General features: G+C 43.7%; 1 protein-coding gene across 3 annotated transcripts in view; it reads right to left on the reverse strand.

Annotated features, from left to right (window-relative positions):
• The window catches only part of ZNF774 (zinc finger protein 774), a 35,580-nt gene that overhangs the window by 21,541 nt on the left and 2,736 nt on the right, over positions 1 to 11,303 (reverse strand). The window contains exon 2 of one of the 3 annotated variants that reach the window (XM_027571908.2): positions 3,219 to 3,302. The exons of the other annotated variants lie outside the window; for them this stretch is intronic. The gene's annotated coding sequence lies outside the window, so the exon portion shown is untranslated. The remainder of the gene's footprint in view (positions 1 to 3,218; positions 3,303 to 11,303) is intronic. 3 annotated transcript variants of the gene reach the window in all.

Below are 11,303 nucleotides of genomic sequence, written 5' to 3' on the forward strand. Positions count from 1 at the left end.
AGTGTGGGTTGGCTGTGAACTCTATGTTAAGGAATCAACAATACATACACCTAGGAAAAGGGTGGAGGAAATTAGCCAAGCTGCATGTGAGGCTGCCCCAGAAAGTGCTAAAGTAACTATTTACAGTGCATGACAAACTTAGGCAAAGGTAGAAAAGTGGCTACATTTGTGCGTTCATGAGGTGACAGCCAATGTAATGGTATAGTTGACAACATTGTTGTGAGGCTTGGAGGAAGATGTTAAATCTCTTCCACTAGAACTAACTGGCTCAAACATTTCAAAAGGTGACACAGCATAAAAAATGTTAGATTTGCAGGCAAGTCAGGTTCTGCACATCCATAAGCTGCTGAAGAATTTTAAAAATACCTGCTAAGTGGGAGCCTGGGTGGCTCAGTTGGTTAAGCGACTGCCTTCGGCTCGGGTCATGATCCTGGAGTCCCGGGATCGAGTCCCGCATCGGGCTCCCTGCTCAGCGGGGAGTCTGCTCCTCCCTCTGACTCTCCCCTCTCGCTCTCTCTATCTATCTCATTCTCTCTCTCAAAATAAATAAATCTTTAAAAAAAAAAAAAATACCTGCTAAGTGTCAGCCAGTGAAAGGGTTATGTGAAGAGCAGGTTTACGACACTGATTAGACTGGCTTGTTTTATGAGGATGCTGGCAAATGAACCTACTTAGGGCAAATAACTTCCAAAGCCCCTGGCTTTAAATCATTGAAAGACCACGCAATTAATTATTTGTAAGAAATAACCTATTAAGTCAAGTGTTTTTATTTTTTAAAATTTTATTTAAATTCAATTAATTAACATATAGCGTATTTATTAGCTTCAGAGGTAGAGTTCAGTGATTTATCAGTTGCACACAACACCTAGTGCTCATTACATCTCATGCCCTCCTTAATGCCCATCACCCAGTTACCCTATTCCCCTCCCCCAGTAAAGTGTCTTTAAACAGAAACACACATTTGCACCTGGCTGGCTCAGTCGGCAGAGCATGCGACTCTTGATCTCAAGACTGTAAGCTGGAGCCCCATGTTGGGTGTAGAGATTATTTAAAAATAAAATCTTTAAAAAAAATCTAAAAAGAAAAAAAATTTTTTTTAAGATTTTATTTATTTATTCATGAGAGACAGAGAGAGAGGCAGAGGCAGAGGGAGAAGCAGGCTTTCCGCAGAGCAGGGAGCCTGATGTGGGACTTGATCCCAGGACCCTGGGATCACGACCTGAGCCAAAGGCAGACACTTAACTGACTTGAGCCACCCAGGTGTCCCTAAAAAAAAAAAATTTTTTTTAAAAGAAAGAAAATGTGAATAGAGGCTTCCAGGAGCCTAACCTGTATTTCTTCTAAGAGCACTGGTTCTATATTTGCTAATTCGGGGTTCACATTACTTTATAGAACATGACTTCTGTAAATAATGAGAATCAACTGTACTTGGATTATGGCAAAGCCATAACTACTCCACTATTTATTAATATTTAGGTTGATTCCATTTTTTAAATATTACATCTAGTGGGTGCATGTCTCTATATGCATATGCATGAATTTTCTCTAAGATAGATATCCAGAAGTGCAAAGCTGATTCAAAGGGCCTGCCCATTGGGGTGCCTGGATGGCTCAGTCTGTTAATTGTCTTGACTCCTCATTTCAGCTTCGGTTATGATCTCAGGGTCCTGGGATCCAGCCCTGAGTCGAGCACCAAGTTAGGTTCTGTGCTTAGCAGGGAGTCTCCTTAAGGACTCTACTTAAGAGATTCTTATCTCTGGGGCCTGGGTGGCTCAGTTGGTTAAGCGACTGCCTTCGGCTCAGGTCATGATCCTGGAGTCCCGGGATCGAGTCCCGCATCGGGCTCCCTGCTCAGCAGGGAGTCGGCTTCCCCTCTGATCCTCTTCCCTCTCGTGCTCTCTCTCTATCTCATTCTCTCTCTCAAATAAATAAAGTCTTAAAAAAAGAGAGAGAGAGAGATTCTTATCTCTTCCCTGGGCGCCTGGGTGGCTCAGTCGTTAAGCATCTGCCTTCAGCTCAGGTCATGATCCCAGGGTCCTGGGATCGAGCCCCACATCGGGCTCCCTGCTCCGCGGGAAGCCTGCTTCTCCCTCTCCCACTCCCCCTGCTTGTGTTCCCTCTCTCGCTGTGTCTCTCTCTGTCAAATAAATAAAATCTTAAAAAAAAATTGATAAATTCTTGTAAATCACATTCCAGAAGGCTCCTTCAATTTACATTTCTACCAAAAGTTTATGATAGTGCTTGTTTTTCTTCATCTTCATCAAACTCGGTATTATCAATTTTTTTTAAAGATTTTATTTATTTATTTGAGACAGAGAGAATGAAAGAGAGAGAGCACATGAGAGGGGGGAGGGTCAGAGGGAGAAGCAGACTCCCCGCCGAGCGGGGAGCCCGATGTGGGACTAGATCCAGGGACTCCAGGATCATGACCTGAGCCGAAGGCAGTTGCTTAACCAACTGAGCCACCCAGGCGCCCGGTATTATCAATTTTTATCTTTGCAAATATGATCATAATATAATGATATATTGTTTTAATGTATATTTTGTATTATTAGTAAAATTACAGATCTTTTAATATGTTTAGTGGCAGGTACATAAAGTTTTCATTAAAAAATATAATAGACAGATTCTCATATAATTTCCTGCCTTTACAGACATTTTTATAAACCTGCATGATGAAATAGAAAACCTGAACACACCAATTACTAGCAAGGAGATTGAATCAGTAATCAAAAACTCTCCAACAAATAAAAGTCCGGGACCAGACAGATTCACAGGTGAATTCAGCAACCATTCAAAGAACAATTAGTACCAATCCTTCTCAAACTCTTCCAAAAAGATAGAAAGGGGGGAACTCTTCCAAACACATTTTACAAGGCCAGCATTACCCTGACAGCAAAATCAGACAAGGGTGCTACAAAAAAAGGAAATTATAGGCAATATCCCTGATGAACACAGATGCAAAAATCCTCAGCAAAATATTAGCAAATTGAATTGAACCATACATTAAAAGGATCATACAACATGATCAAGTGGGATTTATTCCAGGGATCCAAAGATGTTTCAACACCCACAAATCAGTCAATAGGCTACACCACATTAACAAAATGAAGGATAAAAATCATATGATCATCTCAATAGATACAGAAAAGCATTTGACAAAATTCAACATCCAGTTATGATAAAAACTCAACAAAGTGGATATAGAGGAAACGTACCTCAATGTAATAAAGGCCACATATGACAAGCCACAGGCAACATCATACTCGCTGGTGAAAAGCTGAGAGGTTTTCCTTTAAAATCTGGAACAAGACAAGGATGTCCACTCTCATTACTTTTATTCAACATAGTACTGGAAGTCCTAGCCACAGCAATTAGGCAAGAAAAAGAAAAGGCATCCAAATTGGAAAGGATGAAGTAAAACTATCACTATGTGAGAGGACATGATAATATATAGAAAGCCCCAAAGACTCCATCAAAAAACTGTTAGAACTAATAAATTGAGTAAAGTTGCAGGATAGAAAATCGATACACAAATATCTGTTGTGTTTCTTTTTTTTTTTTAGGTTTTATTTCTTTATTTGAACGAGAGAGAGAGAGAATGAGCAGTGGGGAGGGGCAGAGGGAGAGAGAGACGCAGACTCCTCGCTGAGCAGGGAGCCTGACATGGGATTCAATCCTAGGACCCTGAGATCACGACCTGAGTCAAAAGGCAGATGTTTAACCGACTGAGCCACCCAGGTGCCCCTGTTGTGTTTCTTTACTCTAATAATGAACTAGCAGAGAAGTTAAGAAAATAATTCTATTTACAATTGCACCAAAAAGAATACCCAGGAATAAATTTGACCAAGGGGGTGAAAGACCTGTACTCTGAAAATTATAAGACAGTGATGAAAGAAACTGAAAGAAACACAAACAAATGGAAAGATATTCCCTGCTCATGTGCTGAAGAATTAAAATTGTTAAAATGTCCATACTACCCAAAGCAATCTATAGATTCAATGCAACCCCTGTCAAAATTCCAATGGTATTTTTCACAGAAACAGAACAATTCTAAAATTTGAATGGAACCACAAAAGCCCCTGAATAGCCAAGACAATCCTGAGAAGAAAGAACAAAGCTGGAGGTTTCACATTCCTTGATTTCAAACTCTATTATGAAGCAACAGTAATGAAAACAGTACAGTATTGGCACAAAAACAAACACATAGGGGGCGCCTGGGTGGCTCAGTCGGTTAAGCGTCTGCCTTCGGCTCAGGTCATGGTCCCAGGGTCCTGGGATCGAGCCCCACATCGGGCTCCCTGCTTGGCGGGAAGCCTGCTTCTCCCTCTCCCAACCTGCTGCTTGTGTTCCCTCTCTTGCTGTGTCTTTCTCTGTCAAATAAATAAATAAAATCTTAAAAAAAATACACATAGATCAATGAAACAGAATAGAGACCCCAGAAATAAACCCACACATATATAGTCAATTAACTTATGACAAAGGAGGAAAGAATATGCAGCAGAGAAAGGACAGTTTCATCAATAAGTGGTGCTAGGGAAATTGGACAGCCGCACGCATAAGAATGAAACTGGACCCTTTATTATACCAGACACATAAATTAACTGATTCTCCCCCTCCCCTGCCATCACGCACCAGTCTTTGCTCCACATACAGCGCTCCCATAGAGATTTGGGGTTACTGCTGGCAGCTGATTGGAGGCACATTTGAGCCAAGGCCCAGTTCCAGGTGCTGGCTATACTGCCCCAACATCCCTCACAAATGACCACAACCACCCCTGAGGTGTTACACCTCAGCTGCAAACCTCTACTCCAGACCACTCTGCAGTCACGATATGGCTTTGGGACCAAGTGTCCTGCCCTCATCCTCGGTGACTCCTGCATACATGTGGTTCACACTGCCCCCACCTGTGCTCATGGGCCCTTCACCTCCCCTACTCCAGTGACGTAGACCTCCACCTACTCAGCCTCCAAGGCATGGCCCTATCAGGAACCTGCTTCAGCTTCAAGACCCTGTTTGCCTCATTCCCTCTCTTCTCTTCCCTTACAGTAACGGGCTTGCCCTTCAACCTCACTGCTGCCTCTGGCTTCTTTGCTTATTGTTCCTCTTACTGTCCACTCCGTCTGGACACACCGTGGGCTCTTCAACCCTGCTCTTGCCGGTGCCCTAGAGTTCCTGTTCTTCAACTTCCCAGTCTACCTGCTGCGTCATTCCCCGAGCAGATTTCCCCGGCTGTCTACTTCTGCAACCTTTCGCCTGGTGGAAATGGCCCGACCCTGCCTGGCCAGAGGGGCCTGTCCGGGCAGCACGCCCCCCCACCCCAGTCCCGCCCGCCACTCTCTGTCCTGGAGCTGTCTGGGGTTCTGCCTTTTTTTTTTTTTAAAGATTTTATTTATTTATTTGACGGAGAGAGACACACAGAGAGAGGGAACATAAGCAGGGGGAGTGGGAGAGGGAGAAGCAGGCTCCCTGCCGAGCAGGGAGCCCCATGCAGGGCTCGATCCCAGGACCCTGGAATCACGACTTGAGCCAAAGGCAGACGCCTAACTGACTGAGCCACCCGGGCGCCCCTAAGGTTCTGCCTTCTGACTGGCCTGGGGGGTGGGAAGGAGCTGGGTGAGACAAAGGAGGTACCGGAAGATGCGGCCTCAGTGCCCTGGGCTGCCCCGCCTGGGGGAGATTCGCTCTCCTGTTCCTCCTGGAGGCTAGCCCAATTCCACGCGTATGCATAAAAACTTTCACATCGCCAGGGAACTACTTAATTTCACAAATGCTTTGAGTCAACTGGGAACTTAGTACCAGAAATGAATGAAAATAGTGCTGGCCCTCCAGGAACTCCCTAGCAGCTCATTGGCTCCCCAAATTTTAAGGCTTTGAGAAGAAGCTGAGGTCGTAATTGAAAAACAAAACAAAACAAAAAAACAAAACCAAACCAAAAACAAATGCCCAGAAACAGTGTACGGACTCCACCTTCTTTTACAGGAAATTCAGAAACCTATATGAATATATTTCTCTATGTTTTCTAAGCACAAGAAGTAATTCTAGCTTTTCTTGATGATTCATAATTAAACTGTTGGTTTAACCTACAGTTAAACCCTGATTGATTGATTGATTGATTGATTGATTTATTATCTGACAGAGAGACACAGCGAGACAGGGAACACAAGCAGGGGGAGTGGGAGAGGGAGAAGCAGGCTTCCCACCGAGCAGGGAGCTGGGCGCAGGGCTCGATCCCAGGACCCCGAGATCATGACCCGAGCCGAAGGCAGTGGCTTAACCAACTGAGGCACCCAGGCGCCCCAACCCTTTTATTTTTTAAAAAAGATTTTTATTTATTTGACAGAGAGGGCGAGCAAGCGAGCACACAGTCAAGAAGAGGGCCATCGGAGAGTGACACCTTGTGGTGGCAAAGGGCAATTGCAGAAACAGCCACAGTCCAGAGCTTAGGACGCATGAACTTTTCTCCAACAGGTGTGAATGTCTATAGGACTTCACGTGTTACATAAACTCTACGGCCCTGGGCAGTCCAGGAGAAGGGCGAGCTCCGAGAAGGAGGTAACTGGCTAATTTAGTAGTCAGAGTCTAGAGCTAGGTTTTAGTTTCATTGATTTTGGAAAACTTTTTACAGGCATCCTGCTATGGTACAGTTCATACTGGCCATGTTCATATGCATAGAAAAAAGAACGAAAGGAAACCACCATAATGGTAACAGAGGTTATATTTGGGTGTTGAGATTATACATTATTTTTATTATCTTTTTAAAGGTTTCTGTGTTTTTAAAAATTTCAACAGTCAGGATATTATCACTTTTGCTGTTTTGACAGAAATACTCGTTTTCTTATAAAGGGTATACAATGGCTACGTTACTGTAATTCTTTTTATTTTTTAAAAAGATTTATTTATTTATTTATTTGAGAGAGAGAGAGACAGAAAGCATGTGCAAGCAGGGGGAGAGGCAGAGGAAAAGAGACTCTCCAGCACACTCCCCACTGAGCACAAAGCCCAAAACAGGGCTTGATCTCAGGACCCTGAGATCATGAAATCAGGAGTAGGGTGCTTAACCAACTGAGTCACCCAGGCACTCCTATAATTCTTTCTATTTTTTTAAGATTGTGTTTTTAGAGCAGTTTTAGGTTCACAGCAAGATTAAAAGGAAGGTACAGAGATTTCCTATAGACCCGCCCTTTGCCCCCACACATGGGATAGCCTCCCTCCCATCATCAACATCCCTCACCAAAGTGATACATTTGTTACAGTTGATGAACCTACACTCACACATCCCAACCACCCAAAGTCCATAGTTTACCTTAGGGTTCACTTGTAATGTGCAGTCTGTGGGTTTAGACAATGTATGGCATGTATCTAGTATTATAATATCACACAGAGTAGTTTCACTGCCTTAAAAATCCTTTGTACTGGAGCGCCTGGGTGGCTCAGTCCGTTAAGCGTCCAACTCTGATTTCAGCTCAGGTCATGACCTCAGTCAGGGTCATGGGACGGAGCCCCGTATCAGGCTCTGTGCTGGGTGTGGAGCCTGCTTCCGGTTCTCACCCTCTCCCTTTGTCCTCCCTCCTCCCCTCACTCTCTCTCTCTCTCTCTCAAAAAAAGTAAAAAACAAATAAATTAATAAATTAAAAAAAAATCCCCTGTGCTGCACCTATTCATCCTTCTTGCTGGCCCTTCCCCCACTAAACCTCTGACAACCACTGATTTTACACAAAATGTATCATATTACATGTACACTGTTTGTTGCTTTTTTTTCATGCACCTGCATATCTTCCTATATTAGCAAATAGAGATATTCATTTTTTAAAACTCTACCCCCAACATGGGGCTTGAATTCAGGACCCCAAGAGCAAGAGTCCCTTGCTCTACTGACTGAGCCAGCCAGGCGCCCCAGAGATGTTCATTTTTTAAAAGGCCAAATAGAATTCTAAGGTATAGATATTCCAAACATTATTTATCTAGGCCGCTGCTTATAAACATTTAAATTATTTGTATGTTTTTCAGTTGTAACTATTACTATAATAAATACTCTTGCACATATCTTGGCATCTTTGTATGATTCTATCTATGTATTCCTAGCAATAGAATTGCTGGTTTATCTTCCAAAATGACTGCCCCCATTCCTATTACCACCAACAGGAGAGTGAATTATTTTGCTTACTGTCAACACCACCGTGTATTATCATGCTTTAATATTTTTGCCAATACCACAGGAGAAAAACAGTATATTTGTTTGTTATTTTAAGATTTTATTTATTTATTTGAGAGAGAGCACAAGCAGGGGGCGCGGCAGGCAGAGGGAGAAGCAGGCTCCCCGCTGAGCAGGGAGCCCGATGTGGGACTCGATTCCAGGACCCTGAGATCATGACCTGCGCCGAAGGCAGACGCTTAACCGACTGAGCCGCCCAGGCTCAGTTTTGATTTGCACTTAAAAAATTATTAGTGAGGCAGAGTTTTTTGTTCTGTGACCTGTTTATTCTTATCCTTTGCCTGTTCTTCTGAGCTGTTGGTCTTTCCCGAGCTCAGCTGCATAAACTCATAGTAAACGGGAAATTTGTCCTTCATCACACGTGTTACAAATATTTCTGCTACTTTGTCATGTGACTTTAGTTTTAACCTTCTAGGCTATACAAGCGTTTTTTTAAGTTTGTGTGTTCAAATTTATTTCTTTTTCCTCCTGGGTCTGAGGGCATTTGTTTTATAATTTAAAAAATATTCAATTTGTGTGTGTGTGACACAGAGAGACAGAGACAGAGAGAGAGAATGGTAAACGGCCATTAGGGGAAAGCCTATGGCCGAACCTTTCCCTGGGGATGTTTCTAGCTCCCAGGCCACATGGCCCCGTCAGTGTCTGTCAGTGGCTTCGATATTTGGAAGGGAGTGGCTTTGGAGCAGCAGTCTGGTTTGACAAGCCGGGCAGGGAATTTGTCCTGAAGCCTCTTGTGCATGCCACGTGCCTGGCAAGCTTCTACTGCGGGTCACAAGGTTTTTTTCTTTCTCTTTCCAGCGGTCAACTAACTATTCTAGTGATAATGTTTCTTCCTATGAACTAGGAATTATACATATAGCTGACCCTTGAGCAGTACGGGTTTGAACTGTGCAGGTCCACTTGTATGTGGAATTTTCTTTTTAAAGTAAGCTCTATGCTCAGTAGGGGCTTGAACTCATGACCCAGAGATCGAGTGGCATGCTCTCCCAACTGAGCCAGCCAGGTGCCTCTATATGTGGATTCTTTTTTTTTTTTTGATAAATACCATACAGTATTGTAAATGTACTTTCTCTTATGATTTTCTTAATAATGTTTTCTTTTCTCTAACTTTCTTGTAAGAATACAGTATATAACATGTATAGTATATCAAATGTTAATCGACTGTTTCTGTTATCAGTAAGACTTCTGGTCAACAGTAGGCTCTAAGTTTTTGGGGAGTCAGAAGTTCTGAGTAGATTTTCAACTGCTGGGGTGAAGGTGGGGGGGCGATGTCAGCGCTTCTAGCCCCTAGTTGTTTAAATGTCAACTGTACACATAGTGTGTGTGTGTGTGTGTGTGTGTGTGTGCGCGCGCGCACGCACATGCATGTATTTGCATTTTTCCCTTCCTATCTTTATAATTAGTCTTCACTCATAATAACTTGGGGGAACATGGATGATTCTAGAGCTAAATCCCCTTGAAAACACACTCTGCCTCAAGCCATTCCTGGTACCACGGGGTGCCTCTGTGTTTGGCAAGCACCAGTCCACACGAAGCTGCCTCCTGAGTCATTCTGTCCAGCCCAGAGCACCCTTGTGTCTTCCAAGAAATATCCCCGACTAGACCAGTTCAGAGTAGGCCATGGGAACTGGCCCGAGATTGTAAAGTATTCTCTTCCTTCTTGGCACAAAGGGGCTAGAGAAGCCCAGGCCAGCACAGGACAACTGAGAAAGAGAAAAACCAGGGTCCCGGGAGAGAAAGACAAGGACCAAAGACAACCCTCCTCCCGCCTCTGTTACACTAACTACAAGCCATTCATAGAAAGAAAGAAAAAGAAAGAAAAGAAAGAAAAAGAAAGAAAAAGAAAGAAAGAAAGAAAGAAAGAAAGAAAGAAAGAAAAAGGAAGGAAGGAAGGAAGGAAGGAAGAAAGAAAAAGAAAGAAAGAAAGAAAGAAAGAAAGAAAGAAAGAAAGAAAGAAAGAAAGAAAGAAAGAAAGAAAGAAAGAAAGAAAGAAAGAAAACAGTGAAAATACAGCCTTGTTGGGAGGGGTGAAAAATTCCATTCTAAAAAAAAATCCTGCTCTAGGTCTTCATTTTACACAGGCATGCGCCATGGGACACTTCACACTTGTTCAGTGACACTTCTTGGACTGAATTTCACTCATCCCTCTTTAAAATAAATGCATCCCTGGGCGCCTGGGTGGCTCAGTCGTCAAGCGTCGGCCTTCGGCTCAGGTCATGGTCCCAGGGTCCTGGGATCGAGCCCCGCATCGGGCTCCCTGCTCCGCGGGAAGCCTGCTTCTCCCTCTGCTTGTGTTCCTGCTCTCGCTGTGTGTCTCTCTGTGTCAAATAAATACGTAAAATCTTAAAAAAAAAAAAATAAATGCGTCCCTGATCTCCTTCCTAGTTTCTCTTTCTCTTTCTCCCTTGGCATTCCTACCAGGAGCCCCCTTTAGATTCTTCTTCCTTTTAGGCCAGTCTTACAGCATCCTACAGCACTGTTCAGGTAATAATCTTTTCCCAATCCCGTTTAGTGGTCCTGCTTCTGTGGCATAACTAGCAAAAATGAGACACACATGCTTCATACAAAGAGATGCCCTTCGTGGACAGCGAGGCCATAGGGTAGATCGAGCAATGGTGGGGGGTCTTCGGCGGGGGGAGATACTTCCTGCAACCTCAGGGCCCAAAGGCACCTTTGCCCCAATGCCTGAGCCTTATCCTGTTTCTTGGCTCCCAACTGTTCTTAGTTAAGCCTGACTCTTTCCCATTTACCCTATGAGTTCCCTAATATTCTTTCAATAAGTCCCTTTTACTTAGCCACAGTAGTTCTCTGAAGCTTTTACCAGGAATGCCCATTGGTAGCACACAGCCTCTCTCACCCTTGTAGTTTGGTTGATGGAGAAAAGATTCACTTGGGGGAGCAATCCTACTCACTGAATTGGGCTGTGTTTCTTTTTTTAAAAGATTTTTTTTTTTTTTTGTTAGAGAGAGCGTGGGCGAGAGAGAGTGAGCGAGCGAGAGTGAGCAAGGGTACAAGCATGGGGAGCTGCAGGCAGAGGGAGAAGCAGGCTCCCTGCTGAGCAAGGAGCCTGATGCGGGACTCGATCCCG

The sequence above is a fragment of the Zalophus californianus genome, chromosome 6 (genome assembly GCF_009762305.2).
Source record: "Zalophus californianus isolate mZalCal1 chromosome 6, mZalCal1.pri.v2, whole genome shotgun sequence".
NCBI classification, from domain to species: Eukaryota; Metazoa; Chordata; class Mammalia; order Carnivora; family Otariidae; genus Zalophus; species Zalophus californianus.